Source organism: Thermobia domestica, chromosome 15, assembly GCF_964235325.1.
Source record: "Thermobia domestica chromosome 15, izTheDome1.hap1.1, whole genome shotgun sequence".
Classification (NCBI taxonomy): domain Eukaryota; kingdom Metazoa; phylum Arthropoda; class Insecta; order Zygentoma; family Lepismatidae; genus Thermobia; species Thermobia domestica.
In genome coordinates this window covers 85,625,477-85,649,049 of record NC_137468.1, presented here as the reverse complement: position 1 = coordinate 85,649,049, position 23,573 = coordinate 85,625,477, and the positions used below count along the sequence as shown (strand labels likewise).

Genomic DNA, 23,573 nt, shown 5'->3' with positions numbered 1-23,573 from the left:
TGTTAATTTTGAAACGAGTAGAAGGATTGAGGTCAAACGTTGGATATGAGGAATGCATGTAAAGCTCCACTCAATAAGCGTAATGTGAATCATGAGGGACATCTGAAAAGCCACCATGTTCGAATTAGCGCAAGAATAATATACGGGAACGGGATCATGTGGCATGTGGCTCTTGACGTACACTGCCTATTGAAATCAAATGGCAATACAGTTTGAGACCTCTGCAACAGGAAGCGTTCCACGCTATGGCAATGTAGCAATACTGTCGTAAAAGTGACGTGAGTGAGGAACAACCACAAACGTGAATGAGACCACTTTCCAGCCAACAAGTGCTCTGATCCATACAATATTCGTTCATTTACTGGTAAAAGTGCAAATATGACCAAGGACAAAGAGTTCATGACTGAAGTTTCTGGCCTTTTATAGAGCAGATAAAACTGATGTTTCTCGCTAATTCATGGAGAACCAATAAAGATGAAGAGTTGGTGCAGAAACCGGACAATGTTAAGCTTACCCGATTCCTTATCCCTGATGGTTGCACGTCCCTTATACAATCGTTGGATGTGTTCTTCTTCCATACGTATACGAATTTTGTAAAATATATAACAGATATCGTTTTTCTGTCATCTGACTTCAAAATATGATAACGGAACAACTTCATTAACTTGCAATCATTGACCCACTTCCAATTTACGGCACCAAGGTTCTAAGCTATGATTAGATATACTTTCTAGAAAACTGGGTATTTGCAAACAGCACCTGACGCATTCATGACATCTGTCGACTACTGCTTCAATTTCAATACTGGGGACAGCTGTGACGAGTCTGATTGTCCATCTTGATCGCTTTTCAAATGTGCACAATGTTGTCTCTATTTTTGTATCAACTAGACAACCATTTTTAAGTTCCACAACAGTAGCACTTAAACACAGGTCTCAAATTGTATTGGCCACTATTGATTTCAATAAACGGTGTGCGCGTCAAGAGTCATATGGCACATGATCCTTTTTCCGGTATATTATCATTGCGCTAATTCCTACATGGCGATTTTTCAGATGTCCCTCATGATACACATTACGTCTATTCAGTGGAACTCTACATGCATTCCTCATATCCAACGTTTGACCTCAATCCCTCTACTTGTTTCAAAATTAACATGGCATTTCTACACATTTTCTATGTTGTATCTTCGCACTTTGCCCTCACTTATCTCCCACCCTGTATACGGTCTGCCATAAAACACCTTCTTTTTCTCTGTTTCTTTTGGTGCTGAATTCAGTGCTAGCAATCATTTTCAGCAATTGAATTCACCAAATCGGAATGTTTCCTTGTCAATTTCGTGAGAGAGGTGAAAATTTGTGCCGGATTCATTTATCCAACACCAACCACAAATGTTCGATACAACCAATTATTTGATCCAAGAAACTTTTGCGGTCAATAATAACGATTTTTTAACTTTAATTCTTAAAATATATATTAATGTCCATTTTTCTGTTTCTTCCTTATAGTTTTGTATTTTTAGTTTTTGGTTCCTGAAGAGACAATGTTGCAAGGTCACTGCCAAGTTAAGAACAATGAGCTATTCAAAAGTATATTTTCAAGCCTAGGAAGCCCACTCATATCCTGGTTCACATACTGATACCTAGTGATTAGCATCACGTACACCAATCAATTTCATGGGTTAACTTCTTTGCTTAGGTGCACCTGCAAAAGACGCGTCATTGAGCCGAGTAGTTCGCAGTGGAACTCCTGAGCAATTACCACACACGTCGTTCTGTAGGTGGAATAGTTTGCAGTTAGTATATTAGTCAAAGTTACTTGCTAGAAGACAAAAAGAAAAGAATTACCTTGCTTAGTCAGCACTTCATAAAATGTTAATTTAGTGCGAAAAGCGCGCCTTAATCTACCTAACAGCGTTTTAAGTCTTGGATTTACCATTGAGTGAATAGTGAAGTTACTCTAATATTACAGTAGTTTCTAAGATCAATTTTAATTTAAAGAAACCATTTAATGAGAAAAAATTTGCTATCCGCTGAGACATTTTGCTGTTATCTCTATTCTCCATAAGCAGCCAGCGACCTTAAGAAGGAATAACCATGTGCAGGTATTTGAGCACCTTAACCAGTAGCACGAGGACCGGAATCTCTAAATAGAACTTCGCCTATTTCAGTCTAGTGCATCGTAAGAAAAAGGAATATTGTGATATTTAGTAAATAAACAAGTTAAGATAAGAGATAATCAAACGTGTAACAGCGAAAGAGCAAAAGTGCAAATTAAGAGTAAAATAATTACAAAAAACACATATCATAAATGGAACAGTTTTTTGATATACGTAATCACAAATACCTAATTTTTATTTAAGTCAGCAGCAATGTAAAAATTGAAGGCTTTATATCCATAGATATTTTAATAACTGCTTCGTATTCAATAAAAACATTATCTTCCACATTTAAAAAAAACTTTTCATTTTTTCTAAATATTAGCATGTTAACTTGATGTAAAAGAAAGTTTCAGAAAGTTTGCTGTAATAAGTTTTGGATTATACATTAATTTTGTTCTTTGATATAATAATCGTAGTCTATGTCTTATAGTTATTTTAAATTACGTTCTGTTTACATGATATTATGTGTATCACTATTAAATGGTGCTAGCAGTATTCGTAATTTGAGGAAAATTCCCCTGTCTAGGGTAATTTTGTAACTAAATTTAGCAAAAAGAGATAAAATGAAATTTTTTGATTAAACGTAAAAATCCAGGAAAATTCTCTCATTGACTGATTAACCTATACAAATGCTTAAATTTTTCTTTGTTCATCAGAAATAAACCAATACAACAGGAACAGCTTGTGTGTGTGTTTGTGTTTGTTCAAAGTAGCATAATTTGCTCCCATCGTTGGCTGCGTGTATTTTTTTTTTAAACAAAAGTGAATGTAAAAAGTAGAAAAATAAAAGCAAAAAGCAAATGAACAAAACAAATGCGGCTGGCACTTCCTTAATACAGCTAAATTAAGCTTATCACATGATTTCTGTCATAGGGATTGGTGAATCAACAAACTAGGGAAATTTGATAAGAAAAGGGAAAATTTTGTGTTAGCCGAGGGAAAATTTGCTTAAGAAAACCTATGAACATTGGGTGATAGTAGGCTAACTCAAGACGTGCTATACAGTAGATACCCTTAGTACGTTAAGGTGGGTCACTAGATGTTCTCGGTGCTATGCTAAACGCTGCCTGAATAGTGTGTCATTGCCAGATAGTGTCGAGTGTTTACTGATGAATAAAGGGAGTAATCATGGAACTCTGCTTAGATACTTACTGGAGAAATTATTTTTCATCGCTTACCGCGATTCCTCTTCTCGAACTGCAACGCTAGAATCCAGGAATTTTCTTATTGAGACTTCTACAGCAAACGTACAAATTTGGCAACAACGCATTATGGCGTTCTGCGCAAGTTTCGTCTCAAAACCTATTTCCTTAAATGTAAATTAATATTTAAATAAAATATGAAGCATAACACAAAAAACGGTCAGACAATATATCTATTTCGTAATAAAATAGTTACTTTAAAATACTTTACGCGCACAAATAAACATTTCATGCAATGGAGCACTTCTAGTAACATCTAACAGCAAGTGCCATCTTGTGTGTTCGTTGTAAAACGAATCAAATATTTTCTTTTATTTCTTACATTTTTCGATATCAGGAGAGACAACCAAATGAATCATTGTCCTGTGTTGTAGCTGAAACAATACTCTATCTTACAATACAATATTAATATGTAACGTTTCATTGCGCAGTAGTTAAGGGAATGAGCTAAAAATATGTACTGACTTCCGGTTGGTGATCCACCTTCAACGTAAAGTTGAAAATTTTATATTATTTCAACCAGGCACGTAGCCAAGGGATGGGTCCGGGGGTCCGTTCGGAACCAGAAATGTAAAAGATTAAGGAAGGATGAAACAAAAAGAAATGAGAATAAGAAGAATCAGCGTTAAAAATATAAAGGTACAGCAAGCGTTTAGTTACTCTTTCTTATGAGGAGATTTGTGTGTAGAAAACTAGGGGGGGGGGGATTCAAGTTGAAAATATATATTATTGTAACGGAGTATTCCGAATTCCATCTTGCAACATGCTAATCCTATGGACTACAAATGACGATCGATAAACCGGTTCGATCAGATGGACTCTCAGAAGAACGTCAGAAACTCAGAAGATTATATCTTTTTTACTTTTTGTTATATTATTTTACTCGAGATTCTTCATAGGTCCTTATTAAAATATTATTAGAATACCTATATTGGTTTGTTAGGACAATAAAATGAGGATATTGTAGTAGCAAACCAATATAGGTATGTTGCCAGTAAAATAGTTTAGATTGATTGAGCCCTTGGTGTGTAACCAGAGTATTTCATGTCATATCCCACCCCCCATTACGAAATCCTGGCTAAACGAAACAATATATGTTTCCAGTAAAATCGTTTAGAATGATCGAGCCCGTATTGTGATAACCGCAGTATTTCGTCACGTCCCCCCCCCCCCTATTACGAATTCCTGGCTACGTGTCTGATTTCAACATAGCTTACTTTATTTCAAAAGTTAGCTTAAACCGGCGTAAGATCACACGGAGTGCCTTCGGTGCGTACTGAAATATTTTCCACAACGTTTGCTGCGCATTCATGAACGTAAAGGAAGGGACGTGGTTGTTGGAATGATTTTTCTTTTAAACCAAGAGTGGAAATTGTTAATCTGTGAACTAACAGACTTTTTAATGTATTATTTACTGGAACTTCTAACCAACTGTCTCAGTCTAAATTGTGTTCCTCCACCTGAAAAAACAGCTTTTTTTTAAATATATACATATATATATATATATATATATATATATATATATATATATATATATATATATATATATATATATATATATTACAAGCATCTAGCTTAAATTGGTACCTTACATTCGGAAAAAGTCGGTAAAACCTGCTTTCTGTGAAGTTTTGTTCTCCGTTAAAAATAGTGTATGTTGAAGCAGAAACATTTTGTCCATAGATGGCACCAATAAACGTCAACACAGCTGTTTTGGTGAATTGGAGATACTTGAAATGGTTCGTGTTTTTATCTCATCTTAACGTTGTCAGTAATGGAAGAAATATAAAGCTTTTTTTTGTTTTTCTTTAATTATTCAACATTTAGTCAGTTCACGTGTCTGCAAATACTCAAGTGCTTTCGCGTGTATTGACATATGAAAAGGTGAAATCATTGTTTGTTTTCTACACTGAATCAAGGAGCCTAACCTCTCTTGTGCTAGTTAATGTGCCAGCGAGGAACAAGTGTTGCAATACGCATTTGGGAGCAAAGCACACATACAACACTTAGAGGGTTGACGGAAGTTTTCACTTTCGAAGGGCAAACTTGCTTTTTGAACTTCATCTCATCATCTTGTTCATCTTTTTCATCCTCGTTTGGGCTTCGGCCCTGGGCAGCTTCATTAAGATGGCGGACTCTGGCAACACTAACGGACAATCGATTCTAGGACGACATTCCGGATTATCTGCAATTCTTCTTGCCAACTCAAGCTCTGCACTTGCACAAACGGCACCCATTGTACCTTCAAATCGCACTCGGCACTTTTCTTGGGGAAGTCAACCAATACCGTCTACATCTAGAGAGAGACATCCATCAAATGATTCAATACAGTCAGCAAAACGGATACGGTCACGGTCTCCAATAGAATCTATGGACATTCAAGTCAATCCGCAGTGTAACAATACTGTTACAGAGCTTCAGACTACTACCGCTGCACAGTCAAATACCAATCCTCTTTATCATTTCATTCTTACAGACTACGATACAAAGTTCACCAATCCTAAAATGATTTTTCTCCAAATTATGAAATACGTTCCACGGGTACGGGATACTCTCGTTCAAATCGTCCCCACTAGAAACGGCTATATTCTGAAATCGAAAGATCCAGATTTTGGTATTACCATTCGCAACAAAGCATCCTACGAAATCTTCGGTAAGAGCGCCAAACTTACAAAATTAACAGATAAACCGCAGAAACAACCTCCACCACCTCGCAACCCACCATATCTCTCGGTTGTTATTAGGGGTGTTTCCCCTGAACTTACCGATGCTGAAATCCAAGAGGAGCTAAAACAGGAGGGGATTACAGTAGACAGATGCATTCGTATTCGAAATAATAATGGTCCGACCTACATGGTCCGGGTGCTTTCTAAGCAACAGAAGACAATCGATTATCTGTTACGATTCGGTGCACCAATTTATAAGAAAATACATCGTGTCGAACCCTCTAAAACTCAGGGACCTTTACCTATACGCTGCGAAAAATGTCAGGTGTACAATGACCACATTACAGCAAATTGCTCTAATCCATCTAAGTGTGGATACTGCTCGGGTCTACATGAAACCAAAGCATGTCCAAACTTAAAAGGACCACCCAAGTGTAACACCTGTGGCAGTGGACTTCACCCAACCTACAGTTATTGCTGTAAAGCTAAACCAGAGCCAACTTCCGAGCATCCGGAACAAACAGCACCGCTAAAAACGACTGACACGACCACTAAACCAAACCAATCCATTTTACCACCGCTAACGATCGAAGATTTTCTCCGCTACATCAGCCTGGTGCTTCAAAATATATTTCCCTTTCAGCGAGCCAATATTCTTCATCACATCATTTCTGCCGCAAAATCCATCTTCCATATCAATCTACATGCAACATATTCTAACAACTATGTCCATTTTCATATTGGATCTCTGGAAACTGCAGTTTAGTACAATCTGCATAGTAAATTTCATTATGGGGATTACTTTCTTATTTGTCAATATTCGATCCTTTTCGCAGCATAAACTGTTGTTAGAGGCAATGTTGTTGGAGGAACATATCAATGTCTTTGCGCTTAATGAAACTGCTTTAAAACCGAGCATGGTAGCCCGCATTCCTGGCTATAAACTAGAACGTCATGACTATCATGATCACTTGGCACGTGCGCAAGGTGGGGTTGCAATAGGCTTTCTTCCTAAGTATCCAGTTCGCTCGTATAATCCACCGGCTTTTAGAACTTTCCCGGAATTCCTCCTTTGCTCTATATACTTTCCGTCCATAGTCATCAATTTTAGTACGATCTACATTCGACCACGACAACCTATCCCGTTAGAGTATTTTGGATACATTGCCAATAATTATCGAAATATTATTATCATGGCGGACATTAATATTCATAGTCGTAGTGATCGTGAAGTAGTGATCGAAGTAGCTTTTCAACAGTATTTAACTGACAATCTCCAGCTCCATCTTCATGTCATACCTTCGCACACCAGACCTATAAGTCAGACTACACCAGATGTTGTCATTACATCTCTGAATCTTCTTACTGACTGCCAGCTTGAAGTTCTAGACTTAATTGGGAGTGATCACCATCCAGTCAAACTAACACTAACTCGAGGACAACGACCACGCCAAGAAATCGCACCTCATTATGTTCCGAGATATGATAAAGCAAATTGGCCTCTTTTCCGGCAAGAACTTGAGCGCGCACTTCATAGTGAAACGCCTCCAACTAGCGAGACAGAGTTAGCTTCCTGTCTTACAACTATCACTACGGCAATACAAACTAGTGCTAAGCATCATATTCCAACCGAACAAGTGCATCCGCACAAACCGAAATTACCGCCGACATACGTTCCACTCATCCAGCAAGCTCGCCGACATCTTCGAGAATATTATCGAACTGGGAACGAAGCATATTTACGCCTACATCACCAATGGCAAAGAACGGTGCGTAATTATCTTGTTGCTTATAAACGTCGAAACTGGATAAAATCTTGTAACACCTTATCCGAGGAAGCACATCCTTCTCGCTATTGGAAGCGGTTTCACCAACTTATTGGCAAAAGCACTAAAGTCACCTATCCTCTAATAGCCGACGGTACTCCTCTCTTCTCTGACGAAGACAAAGCAAACGCTTTTGCAGCTCAGTTACAGGACGTTTTCACCCCTACAGCTGTTTCCAAAAGTTGTGAACGGACAGATATCTCTTGTTTACCTGTCTTACAACCTTCCACGGAGCATATCATAGACCTAGATCATCCTCTTACTTCATCCATCACTGTCGATGAACTGCACTCTGCTCTAAAACGGAAAAGGAATACAGCACCTGGAATCGATACGATATCTTACCGACATATCAAAGAAGCCCCGCCATCTCTCTTCTTGCTCCTCGTCACAATATATAATTTCATCCTCAGAACCGGGTTTTACCCGTCAGATTGGAAAGTCTCCAAAATATGTATGTTCCATAAACCGAATAAACCTGCACATTCAGTAGCTTCTTACAGACCAATCCAACTCACCTCAGTTTTCAGTAAGATACTGGAAAAAATTCTAGTATGCCGACTCCATAAGTATCTTGACGCCACTTCTCTGCTACCTGTTCATCAAGCGGGATTTCGCCCTGGTTTTTCCATAAATGACCAGCTACTTCGTCTCAGCTCAATAATTACTAATCAATATAACAAAGCTTTTCCATCCTGTCTCATTCTCATGGATTTAGAGAAGGCATTCGATAAGGTTTGGCATTATGGCCTCATTAAAAAATTGCAGTCGTTTAATCTTCCTATATGCTATCTCAGGCTAATATATTCTTTTATTTCAAATCGCATTGCTTATGTTACAGTTGGTACGGCACTCTCCTGGCCGATTTTTCCTCTTACCGGAGTACCCCAAGGATCAGCTCTCAGTCCTTTACTATATATACTGTATGCTTCCGATATCCCTTCTGTACCACGTAATGTCTTTATTTTTCAATATGCTGACGACACAGCTTTTCTTGCTCTCGGCAAAACTGTACATCAGCTTAACATTGCTTTACAAACAACAATCGATAATTTTGTCAAGTGGTGCAAGAAATGGCAGTTAACGATCAACTCCGAGAAAACGCAAGCTCTGGTATTTCTACCACCTAAGCGTCGTTCCAAAGTCCGTAGAAACCCAACTCTGTTACAACTAACTGTTGATGGATATCATGTACGCCCTTCCACCACTGCTACCTATCTAGGCGTGGTTTTCGATTCGAAGCTCAGCTGGAATGCTCACTTGAAAAAACTAACGGATAAGGCCAATCTTAGATTAAATCTTTTACGACGTCTCACAGGAACATCTTGGGGACTAAAAGCAGATGTTTTGCTTCATACATATAAAGCATTCCTCCGTCCGATCCTTACTTTTGGGCATACCGCTTGGTGCAATGCTTCTGTTTCTTTTTATGAAAAACTCAGCATACTGGAACGACATGCTATTCGACTGGCGTATCGAATTAAACTTCCATACCCAACGTGGCTCACATACGAATATATAGACTTTCCAAAGATCACCGAGCATCTCGCACAACTTCGCCTGAGATACATCAGCTCTCGCATCCAAACAGGCCATCCACTTTTCTTGGACATCCTTCACACCGATGCTCTTACTGACGCAGCCTATCGATACAAGCATTCACCTTTAAATATTTTTGTATCTCTATATGTTAAATACGAGCATCTTCCTGCGGCTGAAAGGGAAATATATTATATATACGTCATTGATCATGATATACCGCATCTTTTTCCATCTAAGCACTAGATCCTCACCATTAACAAGGGCTTCCCCATGTATTCATTAGTCCCGAGTCGCCCCGGAACAGAAGATTTAACCCTGCATCTGTCTCACTAATCAAACTCTGTTTGTGATGTGTTAGCACTTCACCTCATTCATCATCATCATCATTGTTCTTTATTCTATGCATTTGAATGCCTATTAGCACCTTTGCACCTCAATCATATATCTGCACTAAACTTCAATATAAATTGTGACTTATTATGATTACTATTCCTTATGTTCATACTTTCTGCACTTAGCCCATCTTTATTTATCTTATCATCAATAGAAATCCTTCAAGAATCTATGCCAAAGAGAGGGCGTAACCCTCTAATGGCTGGGAGTAGAGGTCTCTTTGCTCCTATAAAATAATTGATGAATAAAGAATTATGAAGTTAACCCTATTCCCGCACCCTTAAAAAAATTGTTTTCTATGGAACAAACTGCGTGCAAAGCTCAAGATGCTGACTATGCGACAAAACCAACAATACTGGGAAGACACTTTTCGAAATGTCACAGTAAATGATCGCAGAATCTGGACGTACTCCAAAGCATTCCAACGTACTACAAACGCTTCAAAAGCTAGAGTCATACAAGGACCTCAAGGACTGACTCAAGACCCTCAGTCACAAGCGGATATTTTCGCCGACTCTTTGGAAGAACAGTTCCAGCCCAATAGAGCAATTCTCGATCCTTATTTCCAACAGCACATCCGAACCACATTATATAGCATACGTAAACAAAACCCTACAGATGATAGCACCTTAGTAACACCTCGGGAAATAGAAAGACATATCAAACGTCTGCCGGCAAGGACAGCATCTGGGCCTGATGGGATTAGAACTGAGATACTGAAACACCCAACAAGGAAATTACTGGTCTTCTTAACCTATTTATTTAATGCCATCCTTCAACTTTCCAAAGACCTGGAAGGAAGCTCGTATCATCACCATACCCAAACCTGGAAAAAATCCGTTGCTCCCGGAAAACTATAGGCCGATCAGTCTTTTGTCACACTTAAGTAAATTATTTGAACGTGTGTTACTCTGGAGGCTGAGACAGCATGTAGTCAATAATGATCTCATACCATCCCATCAGTTTGGGTTTCGAGCACAACATAGTACTACTACGCAACTCGTACGCGTAGTAAATCACTTATCAGTGGCTTTCAACAAAAACCAACACACCCTTGGAGTATATCTGGATGTCTCAAAAGCATTTGATAAAGTCTGGTTAGCAGGGCTGTTATATAAACTATACACCCAAGGTCTTCCAGATCGTCTTCTGCATTTACTTCGTTCTTACCTCATTGGCAGAAAATTTCATGTGTCTGTTGACGGTGTCAAATCCTCTTCTGGGACTATCAAAGCAGGTGTTCCACAGGGCGCTGTACTTTCACCGCTTTTATATATTCTGTATACAGCAGATCTTCCGACCCTACCACATTGCTTTCTCGCAACGTACGCCGATGGTACTGCCTTTTTCACGAACAGTAGCTCCCTTGCCAATGCTACATCTATATGCAATGTCAACTAACAAGTTTTCAGGAATGAACAAGACGTTAGAGGATTAAAGTAAATACAGACAAAAGCTGTGCTATCATCCACAGTCGAAGACTCATCCGCGTCCCATGACATCTTATCTATGAGAACGCACACATTCCTCACGCCACCCACGCCAAATACTTAGAAGTGACTTTAGACCGTGGGCTAACGTTCGCCGCACATATCAGCGACATAAAGCAAAGAGCTTTACGAAAAATCTCAGCGTTATATCCCATCTTTCGCTGCAGTTCAATTTCTCATGAGGTCCGCGTTCACATACTTAAGATGATAGTCCTGTCCACCCTCTCATATGCATACCCTATCTGGCAACACGCTTCATACAGTCACCTTCGAACACTTGAAACTGTGCAAACTAGAGCTGGTCGTATAATCACTGGTCACGACAGATATACACGAAACAGACAAATTCTGGAAGATTTAGAGCTTCCTACTGTTAGAGAACTACTGCGACATCTTCACAGTAAGTTCTGGTGTACTTTACCCAAACACATTAATCCAGCAATAGCTAACATCGGCACCGAATTCGCTCTACGAAATGTCTATGGCACGCCACGCATTTAATATCTTCCCAGCGTTCGCACTGATATCATCATCAGCTACTCTGCGACAGTTGCCTTTGTAGTCTACCACGCCTAACAAAACAATAGTACCACCCAACAAATCACCTGCACATGTTGTATATATCTTTTATACCATCTAACTCATGGAGTCAGGGACTTCGGCCCGATACTCTACTCAGAACTTCAAAATTACCGTGACCGTGACCGTGACCGTGTTGTTTTGAGACTGGTTTACGAAAATCTTAAATGTGTTGCACATGTTCTTATTGAGAAATTTATTGGTCAATGTTAAAAATCTTTTTCTTTAAAATAAAATAGTAGGTACTTTTTCTTAATAAAGAAAATGAAAAGAAACTTATCAAACGTCATGCAACATAAATCTTTAGGCCAATGTTCTTGTATTTATGAGTTTAAAATTTTCTCATTAGTGAATGTGAAGTTATTCAAAGTAACAGTGCATAGTCACACACTTATTTTGGCACAAACATTAAAGAAAATTGCAATTCTAGCCAAACAGTTCAAAAAATAAGTGGATTTATAGGTGGTCAAATTCGAAGAAAAAGCTAGAAACGAACTACCATTTTGTATTAAAAGTAAGGATTTTAAGTATTTTTATTGTCGCAAAAATGTATCTAGACGTGACACAAGATACATAAAGAAACATAAAGTGACATGGTGGAAACGTTGAGTAATTACAGGAAATGGGAAGGACGTTATTATAATCAATAGGTGTTTAGTTTTCCTTAGACAAATGAAATCTCCGGGTGTAGATGAAATTCCGGCTGAGTTAATTTTAGCTGGAGGCGAAAAATTGTGGAACAAGATACACAAACTCATTCTCCTTATCTGGAACAAGGAAGAATTGCCACAAGAGTGGAAAGAGTCAATCATTGTTCCAATTCACAAGAAAGGCGACAAAACTGACTGTAATAATTATCGAGGCATTTCTCTTCTGTCAACATCCTATAAAATCCTTTCAAATATTCTGTTAGCAAGATTGACCCCATACGCGGATGAAATTATTGGAGATTATCAGTGCGGATTTAGACGAAATCGATCAACTATCGACCAAATATTTACCATTCGCCAAATACTCGAAAAGAAGTGGGAATACAATACCCCGGTACATCAACTATTTATTGATTTTAGAAAGGCTTACGACTCGGTTAGGAGAGAAACATTATACAACGTTCTTACAGAACTTGGAATACCGAGAAAGCTAATTAGATTAATTAAGATATGTTTAAGTGAATCCCAAAGTAAAGTCCGGGTAGGAAAATTTTTGTCCACGAGCTTCCACGTCGAAAATGGCCTAAAACAAGGAGATGCGTTGTCGCCATTATTATTTAACTTTGTGCTGGAATACGCCATAAGGAAAATCAAAGATAGCAACCAGGGCTTAGAGTTGAACGGCATTCACCAGGTTATGGCATATGCTGATGATGTAAATTTAATAGGGGAGGATAGGAGAACAGTAGAAATAAATGCAGAGATCTTATTAAACGCTTGCAGGGACATGGGTTTAGAAGTAAATGCAGAGAAAACTAAATACATGGAAGTACGTCGGGACCGTAATACGGCAAATTGTGGAGGCGTTAAAATATTAAATAATGCTTTTGATAAAGTTGATACTTTCAAATATTTAGGATCAATGTTAACAGACGAAAATCATATTCACGAAGAAATTAAATGTCGACTAAAAGCAGGGAATTCGTGTTACTACTCGGTTCAAAATCTCTTGTCGTCGCGAATTCTGTCGAGGAATTTGAAGCTTAAAATATATAAAACGATAATCATGCCTGTTGTTCTGTATGGTTGCGAAACATGGTCGCTTACTCTGAGGGAAGAACATAGACTGAAAGTATTTGAGAACAGGATCCTGAGAAGAATATTCGGACCCAAGAGGAACGAGAATGGGGAATGGCGGAAGCTCCATAACGAGGAACTACATAGTTTATACGGTTTACCCAACATTGTTAGGGTCGTCAAGTCTAGGAGGCTTAGGTGGGCAGGTCATGTAGCTAGAATGGAAGAAAGTAGAAACGCTTTCAAAGTCTTGACTGGTAGACCCATAGGAAAACGACTATTAGGAAGACCTAGGCGCAGATGGGAGGATAATATTAAGATGGATCTCGCAGAGATAGGAATACAAAGTAGAAACTGGATGCAATCAGCTAAGGATAGAAGTCAGTGGAGAGCTTCTGTGAACGCGGCACTGAACCTCCGGGTTCCATAGGCCATAGAGTTAGTTTTAGTTAGTTAGACAAACGTAGAAAAATTATAACGTGAGTACAGTAACGTAGTTTTATGAGGGATCATATTATCGATCATAGGGCAAAAGTTAACAGGGGGGAAAACAAATAAATGTAAAAAATGAACGACAAGTGACATCAAGATTGCAGGCATGATAGGTCAGGGAAATAATAACAGCGTAGTTACTCAGAAAGTTTATTTTGACATATATATAGGCCTATATAGGGTCTAGATATATATATATATATATATATATATATATAGGCATAATTGCTGAGAGTAATTTTATTACCAACCAAGCGTATGAAAAGTTAGTTAAACCTATTTGGCAGCTATAATCAAAATTGAAATAAGGTCTGAATAATTTTATTAAAATTACCATACGTACAGGGCGCTAAGTTTAAATTCTTTGAGTTTATAGTGGAAATTAGTTCTTTAAATATGTCGGGCGATATCACTATACGAAAACAAGGCATGCATACCTTAAAACGAAAATTACAATTGTGGAGAGAAAAACAGGACTTGTGTTATGATGAACTGTTCCTAGCTACAGGATGTTTAAACATAAAGCACAGATTATGGTATTCTTTCAAGAATGGACACAATTCGAACTTACTAGCAATATGCAAGTAAGTACACTCAAGGAAATAGTTATCTACCATCTCAAAATACGTTTGGCAACATTGCATGCGCTCAAGGGTAAGAGGCAGAGCTTTAGAAGATACTACTGCAAGATAGGTGACGTATTGCTTGTAGCTTTGAGTATGTGCCTTCCAGATAGGCTATATAAATAGGCTATGTGTGCCTTTTGTATCTCTTCCTTTCTATCCCTGGCTATGGTTGCGAAGATGTGTTTTTCATGTCTTGCATTGGAGTTGTCATATTGAATTACAAAGACCCGGCTTCTTCAAGGAGTTATAATATTAAAGTATGCTAACACAATAAAATATATCTAGTTAATTATACGAATTAATAATGCTGCTCTTTTCTTTTATGATTGGGACCGCGGTGGCTCAGTGGTAGAGCGTTCACCTCTGGTGCTTGGGGTCCGGGGTTCAAACCCTGCTCCCACCAAGTGAACTTTGTGGTGGACAAACACCGTGTGCGTGGGTTTTCTCGGGGTTCTCCCAGTTTTTTCATTCCACCATTTCATTCATCTCTTATCATGACCGTCTCTTTCAGCCTAACCGTGGGACGTAAGACCCGAAAATTTCATTTTCTTTTTTATGATTGAAGAGGTAGATGTGTTCGAGTATCGTACCGTTGAAAACTTTGATTTACTTTCCCTTACATTGCCTCTCTTTCTTATTCACATAAGGCGAATAATGATATTAACCAAAGGAAATTACTTGACCGTTAGTTAATCAACCGGATTGTATGTTGTTTCCATTCTGCTATGTCGGGGAGTACGGGAACTCAGTGGTAGAGTGCTTACCTGTGGTATATGGGGTGCCTGGTTCAATCAACAGTCAAGTAATTTTGTGGTAGACAACATAGTATCGGTGAGTTTTGTTAGAGTACTCCCGTTTCCTCCTACCTTTCATTCCACCGATTCTTTTATCATCATTTACTTGCCTTGATAATCTGTCTCCCTTAGCCTAAACGGCCTAATCATGGAACGTTAAACTCAAAGATTTCATTTCATTTTTATACCATGAATGTCCACAACGTCCAGCAATAAGATCTTACACTAGCATGCACATGTTAATAGTATTTTGTACATATATGGAAACAATTGCATACAAAAATACTGGTTGGATGAAACTGTGCTAAACAAGTGAAATCTTATTTAATATTTTCATATATGAGATCTTTTCCAATAACTTCTTTTTATTTACTGAATCTAAGGCATCTCGAACTCTTAATCACATGAAAATTATGTTAATGTGTACTTATCCAGGCAGGCATATTACAAATATATTGTGTTTTTCATTTATTTTATTTCAGATTTTTAACAGAAGAGACAAGAAACTCAGGAATAATAAATAAAGGATCTTTGCTAATACAAACACCAGGTAATCAATTAGTTCGCGAATTTCTGGAAAATTTGTTTATTCAAATGGTCCACATCCATTTTCAAATGTTCAAAAAAACTCCATCTTTATATGTGGCAGAAGCCTCATGTAATCTCATACGATGTTTGAGATGTACGTTTTTCTTTCAGTTAGTACGAACAAAACACCAAGGACAAATATAATGTCTATGCCTAATTATTTACTCTGTTGTTTTAATCCATCATCCTCATGTGATGATTAAAATGTATTAGTTATGTATTAGAAATGTATTCAAATTATAATTGAAAAAAAGTTATTTACCAAATTTTAGAGTAGCAAATTCAACTTTACAGATAGATTTATTTAGAGAAGGCAAGATTTAAAAAAAAAATAATAATTTCGCATTTTTCAGTTTTCTGTATATTTTTGTGTTTTAGTAACAAAGGTAATGTATTATAGTCCGTGTCACCCAAATTGGCGTGTAGCATCAGCCAATAAGCTCGCAGTGCGCTGTTACTAAACCTTCAGGGGTCCAGAAACACGAACAAAATCAATTATGAATAATTAGATTTCTTCCTGAAGGTTTAGTAACAGCGCACTGCGAGCTTATTGGCTGATGCTACACGCCAATTTGGGTGACGCAGACTATAGTTCTTCCTTGAAAATAGAAGAAATGGAACACTCTATATCTTGGAATATGTTAATCATTTAAATAACATGGAAGTAACTTGTTTACCTTTTGCTAATGAAAAAAAAAATAAAACTCTGGTTTAGTAAAAAAAAATAATGTTATTATTTTATTTAAAAATGGTTAAGGCTTGTAAATCTTAACAGACACGCAAAGGGTGAAAAGCATGAAGTTGAAATAGGGCGTCAACTTAGGTTCTGAGCCTGCCATAGTCAAGTACGTTATTCATAACCCACTGGTCTAAATTCAAAATTGTATTCATCAGTCAATTTTTGAATATATTATGTTTCGGTTATATGTATAATTGTATATGTATGTAACCCATAAATATTGCCAGATATTTTCGAAAAAGAAAGAAAAGAAAAAAAACATTTTATATTCTGTGTATAAAATGTTGACTTCAAATGAGGCGTATAGTTTCTAAATCCGCCATCTCCTTCATAAACGGTTTCGAGAAAAACAGGAAAAACTGATAACTCAGAGATTATGTGAGATAAAATTTTCTTTTTATACATACTTTACTGCTTTCTGGACATTCATTATAACTACCAAATGACAAAAATCTCTCTCATCTCATTTCTCGGTTATTGCAGAAAGCAGTTTGGAGATGGCGGATTTTGAAAACAACTTTTGGAGATGGAGGACTTTGAAACAAACGTACTTAAGTTTTTTGGGGTTTATTTGCTTCCAAGTCATTACTATTATAATTTCTGATAACTATTTCAGAACAGAACAGTAGATGGAGATAAACTGAATCTAAACAACGATTTTAACTTGTTGGGTGACATTATAATGTGCACAAACAAGGAAAAAATGAAGCTCTAATCATAGTACGTTAGCTACATTTACGGGTCAAGTTCCGAAGTTCCCAGCCCGTTTAGAAATATCCTCTCCTAACATCACATAAACTAACTTAACCTCACCTCACTAACCTAATCTAACCCATTGGGACCTAGCCTAACCTAACATAGCCTGACATAACAGGATGGGAACTTCGGAATAAATGCCACCTTTACCAAAAAGAAAAGGATTGAAAGTGATCTTTACACTGTTTTCAGATATAGTTCTCATCAGAATCATGTTCGAAACACTGGCATTCAGCCTAATCCTCATCTACACTTTCTTCTGTTGACGCAGTCAGTCTCTTTTCAGCATCAACATAAATGGCTAAGTTTGAATTAGCATGCCAATTCTCCCCGAAATGTTTCGTTAGGAGTTGAACAACATCTTGCAACTTTTTTTCATTAACGTCGGTCTTCAATTCACAGCATAGAATACAATAGAATCGAGATGATGGGGTTTACAAACACACTGCTGAGTGTAGATGGCGGCTTTTGAAGAATACCCTGAACTTTAAAGCAGTAATTGAGGGTGGAGGTGGCGACATTTCAAACAACTCTTTTCATCATCATGTAGGGCATGGAAAGGAATACCAGTAAATCTACTTACCTCATTTTTTTTGAAAATTGGAGATAGCGGATTTAGAAACTATACGCCTCAAATATATCCATGTCAGTGATAAGATTTTATATATTTTCTTCAAATAAAACAGTATTATCCAGATGTGACTTCACTTGATCATGATAAGCGTACATGCTAGTGATTTGTGTTTTAGTCGGTGTTCCATATATTTGGTATGGTTGTGCATTAGGCTTGTCGAACAGTAATTGCTATAAGCACAGAAAGGTATAAAAAGATTAAATACCGGTACTCAGTTTTGAAGTGTTTAAAGGAAAAACAGTACATATACAGGGTGGTAGGTAACTCTACCAAAAAAAAACTTTGGGAGGCGATTCCTTATATGAAATGAAAGAGAAAAGTTCTGATAAACATGGGCCGAAAAACGTCTCCGTTCAGGGTTATGATCCATGGAAAATTCGAAAAATCACTTTTCAAAACTCCCTAACTTTGAAACTGTAGGACCTATCCCAAGCGGTTTAAGGAATTACAGAGGAACTAGTATGTGCTCTATCTAAATATCCATGTTTTACCATCCTCCGTTATCGGTGAAAGGAACTGTAGAAAGGAAGTTGAAGTATAGGGATACTCCTTTAAGTACTAATGATGGTTATGAATAAATGGTTGTTTGGTTATTAAAATTTATTTTTGAGTCTACCTTCTGAGGATGAGAATTTGGAGAAAGCTTTGAAAAACTGAAAAAAACTGAAATTATCATATATAAATAATACTGGGAAATTTGTTTCACCTAAGGCTCCGCACCATTATTTAACGCCTTAGCGACAAAATAATTTACTCATACACTTACAACTGAATGTAACAGTACTACTAAACACAATCCTATTCTTAAACTAAGCAAGTGGGTATTGTTATTCATTCATAACTTTCGTTCTTATCACTGTGTTTATTTTTGTTTCTTTTTAGGTTAACTTTCTACAGTTTAATTCACAAATGATGCTGGGAATATTGGAGCAAATCTACTCTGTATTGATCCCCCTCCAATTCTATGGATCACTTAGTTTCAAGCAGAAAATCCTAAGCTATCCTGAGAATAAAATTGAAATCTTCAGTTCCACCTTTATTTCCTATATTTGTACTCAATACTCAGAAGACGCACGACAATTATCAATATTGTATGAAACAGAAGTAGAAAATGCTCTCAACGAATACCTCTTTCGTCTTCTGGAAACGTGTTCCATACCTGTATTAACTCAGGATATCAATCAACCATTAGCTTATCCCTTCAAAGAAAACGATGAATTTCAGAGTCATCTCTTCATGTTCATGTTAAGCGATTTCAAGAATCTGACTTATGTACTTGATCAAGCTAAAAGGACATTCTATTGGAACGGAAGAGCCAAAATGTACTTTGTATTTGTGAATAATATTCCACATTCTACTGACTTAAACATTATATTTCAATATTTTTGGAATGAGAAAATTCTGACCGAGGAAATTGCTCTCAAAGAAAATTCCAACAATAATCTTGACAACTTGCAATTGGTATCATACAATCCTTTTACGAGGAAGATTATGGAAAGAAATATTCAAGCGCCTTCAAGTGTCATAAAATTGCAAGACAATACTAAAAACGTTTATGGATACCCTTTATATGTTAGTACCTATAACTATAGACCTTACCTGTGGTTGCAACAGAAACTAAACGGAGAGCTTGATTATTCAGGATTTGCAGGTAAGTTGTTCGAAACTGTAAAGCAAAGTATGAACTTTACTCCAATCCTCTTTGAGAAATATCAGCCCAGAATGTTAAACCGGGAGCTACCGAATGGCACTTGGATCGGACCTTTGGGTGAAGTGATAACGGGATTTTCGGATATTTGCCCAACTATAATGTTATTGCTTCCACAAAGAATTAGAGCTGCTGATTTCTGTACAATATTTTACTTTGATGACTTTGTGTTTCTTTGTCCAAAGGCTAGCCTTATACCACAATGGTTGTGTGTCTTTCTTCCGTTTGATGTGATAATGTGGCTTTCAGTGTTAGGAATGATAATATATATTCTTATAAGTGAACTATTTACTACGTGGTTGCTATTTAAAACAATTACATCTGAAGAGTTTATCAAAGTTGTGTTGAACTTATTATCCATATTTCTGCAAGGCGCTACACCTGCAATTCCAATAAGAAGAGCTCTGAAAACAATATTGATTTTCTCCTTATTAGGGTCAATTATCATAAGAACGCTATATGAAGCAGCTTTTGTCAGAGTCATGATGAACCCACGATACGAACCCGAATTTGAGTCTTTAGCTGACATTGTTGAAGCACAATTAATGTTCACAGGATTGCCTCAGTTTCTTGCAGTGTTGAGTTCGTATGATCAAACACTCACTACAAGAATGCTCCCAATAAAAATCAGCAAAACATATCTACAGAAAGCAGTAGGTAATGTGGCATATCTTAGAGATCGTGTATATTTTGGATTTCGCCTAATTTTAGAAGTAACCTGTCTGAAAGTAACAAATGGTCCTCACTTACTTCACATTTCACGTACTGGGGTAGGTACTGTCCTAGGATCTTTTGTACTCACGAAGCATTCACCCTATGTACCAAGGATGAGTATTCTCATTAGTAGGTTAATAGAAGCTGGTTTCAGTGATAAATGGAGACATGATTCTATATATGATGAAATATCTTCAAAAACAGACATATCCGTTGGTAATGAGCGAGAAATATCACTATCATTACACCATCTTCAAACAGCATTCTACTTACTTGGATTTGGTTCTGCTATCAGTTATATTGTGCTTATGATGGAAGTTGTATACAAGAAATCAAAAAATCGTTAATATCTGTCAAGTTTATAAATTTGTTTGGATTATTTCATGAAATGTAAGTGGGAATTAAACCAACAGCTTAATGTAATTCAAAATTACATGTCAGTTTCATGGAAGTTGCAAGTTTATTTGTAGAATTTCTGAATAGAATCTACGCTACTCTCCACAGTTTGCAAGACATAAGCAAAGAAGAAATATGCAATACTTAATGGGGAGGAGTGAACAATGTTTGTTTGCTTTATGGAAATTGAAAGGAATTTCTCCAGTTTAACTCTGTAACCTAATGTCAGGAAAACAATAACTAAATAATGTGTCATAGAATTAATAGTAATTTCTTCATTGTATCGAATTCTGTCACCCTAATATTGTCCTTAAAAGAACTGTGATATGTTTTGTATGGAACCATTTGCTTTAATTTATTATGTGGGATGAAGAAAAGTTCATCAGAAAGTATTTAACCTAAAATGTATACGTTTCTTAGTATTGAATTTCAAATGAATTTGAGTTGAGTTGATTTTGGGTTTATCGTCTCGTTCAGCAGCGAGGCTGTATGAGACGTGGATCTACTGATTAACGTGGAATCCGAACCTCATAAGCTCCCGCCGGGAATCGAACCCGCGTCTCCCACGCCAAAGGCGCGTACGCTAACCGCTTAGCCACGGAGGGGCTCTTCAAATGAATTAGAAATGTGCTAAATCGCTATTACAGAAATGTGATGAAATTGGCAGTGCCTTGAATTGACCACACTGTGCTCCATTTTAGGAAATTCTGTAAAAGTGAAATTGGACATTAAAAATACTTATAAGTATAATTTGCTCAGTACATTACCCAGTAACAATGTCATGCTGTTTACCTACTTCTGGATTTCTGATTCTCTTATAGTGAGTGATTGTGCTGATTTATTTAGTTTCGTTTACAAAACTCTAACTTCATAAATAAATATGTGATAATCTTGCAGAGATTTGTGTTAGCTCTTTTTTCAATGCAGTCACACCTCTGTTAGACTAAATCTTAAGATTCTTTTAGAATCGAATTCATAAAATTAATCAATGCAAATCATTAGAAGTATTTCTGTTTACAATGTTGTACATAAGAGTGAATTCAAAAATTTGTAGCTTTTGAATAGTGTTCGAGGGTTATTCTCATGAGGATTATTCTCACTAAACTACTACTAGTGTTTGTTAAGCAAAATAGCAGATACCATAAATACAGGGTTCATTATGAAAGTAATGAGCATTGCTTTAGAAAAACGGTTTTAGTGTTCCGATTGTTACAAATATTTAAAATTCCTCAAAATACGCTCCTTCTGCATCGATACACTTCTGGAGACGTGTTTTACACGCCTAGAAAGCATCTTTAAAGTCCTCGGCTGGAATGGCTTTTAAAAACCTTGTAACATGGGCTTCAATGTTCTGCACGGAGTCCCAATGTTTTCCTTTGAGATGTGTCTTCAAACGGGGAAACAAAAAAAGTCAATAGGAGCCAGGTCAGGACTATAGGGGGGTGGGGGACCACTGGGATTCTGCTCCGGGCCAGGAAGTCGACGACGGTGAAGGCGGTGTGACTTGGTGCATTTTCGTGGTGGAGTTTCATTGAGTCTTTGATGTCACTTCGAACGCGGGAGACCCTGCGTTTCAGTCTCTTGAGCACTTCTAAATAAAATCCTGCTTTGACAGGTTGTCCTGGTGGCACAAACTCGAAATGGATGATTCCTCGAACGTCGAAGAAGACAATGAGCATGGTTTTGATTCGGGATTTGCTCATGCGCGCCGTTTTGGGGTGGGGGGAAGATGAGGTGTGCCACTCCGCACTATGCCTTTTGGATTCTGAATCGTATTCAAACATCCAGGATTCGTCTCCAGTTACGACCGAGTCTAAAAAGTCCACTTTCACACAATGCCAACAACTTCTTGCAGCGCAAAACTCGAAGTTCTTTTTGTTCGTTCGTCAACACCTTCGGCACAAGCTTCGCACAGACCTTTCGCATTTGCATGTCCTCGGTCACTATCCCATGTACCGCAAATGCTGACATGTTTAGGGTGTCCGCGATTTGTTGAATGCTCACACGCCGGTCTGAGCGCAACACTTCACGCACACGGCTAACGTTGTCGTCGGTCCTGGCCGTTGTTGGGCGTCCAGAACGGGGCTCCTCGGCGACCTTCTCCCGACCCTCCTTGAACAACTTGTGCCATTTTCCGACCTGGGATCTTGACAAACACTCCTGCTTGTAGGCCTCTTTCAGCATCTGATAAGTTTCCGTAGCATTCTTACCCAACTTGACGCAAAATTTTATGGCGTAGCGTTGTTCGAGCGAACCCTCCATCGCGCCCTCGCGCCGTGTTACAACTTGTAAAAACGTGTTTCACGCGGATCGACATCCACACGCTGTCACTGCTCGCAGCAGACTGACTCCGGGCACGTTTGGAAGGACAAGACCACCCACTACTTTTTCCGCGCCGGCAGCACGCGCTGCGGTGGATTGTTGAGTCAGGGTAGCATCATGCTCATTACTTTCATAATGAACCCTGTACAAGATTAGTAAGGACACTGTCTTTGCGAACTACAACTAAAGTTGATCAGTGTAAAGTTTAGTGAACAAAA

At 37.7% G+C, this 23,573-nt stretch overlaps 1 pseudogene; it reads right to left on the bottom strand.

Moving 5' to 3' along the window:
* Positions 1–22,809: 22,809 nt before the first annotated feature.
* Positions 22,810–23,295, bottom strand: LOC145671547 (protein GVQW3 pseudogene; annotated as a pseudogene).
* Between the last annotated feature and the right edge of the window lie 278 nt (positions 23,296–23,573).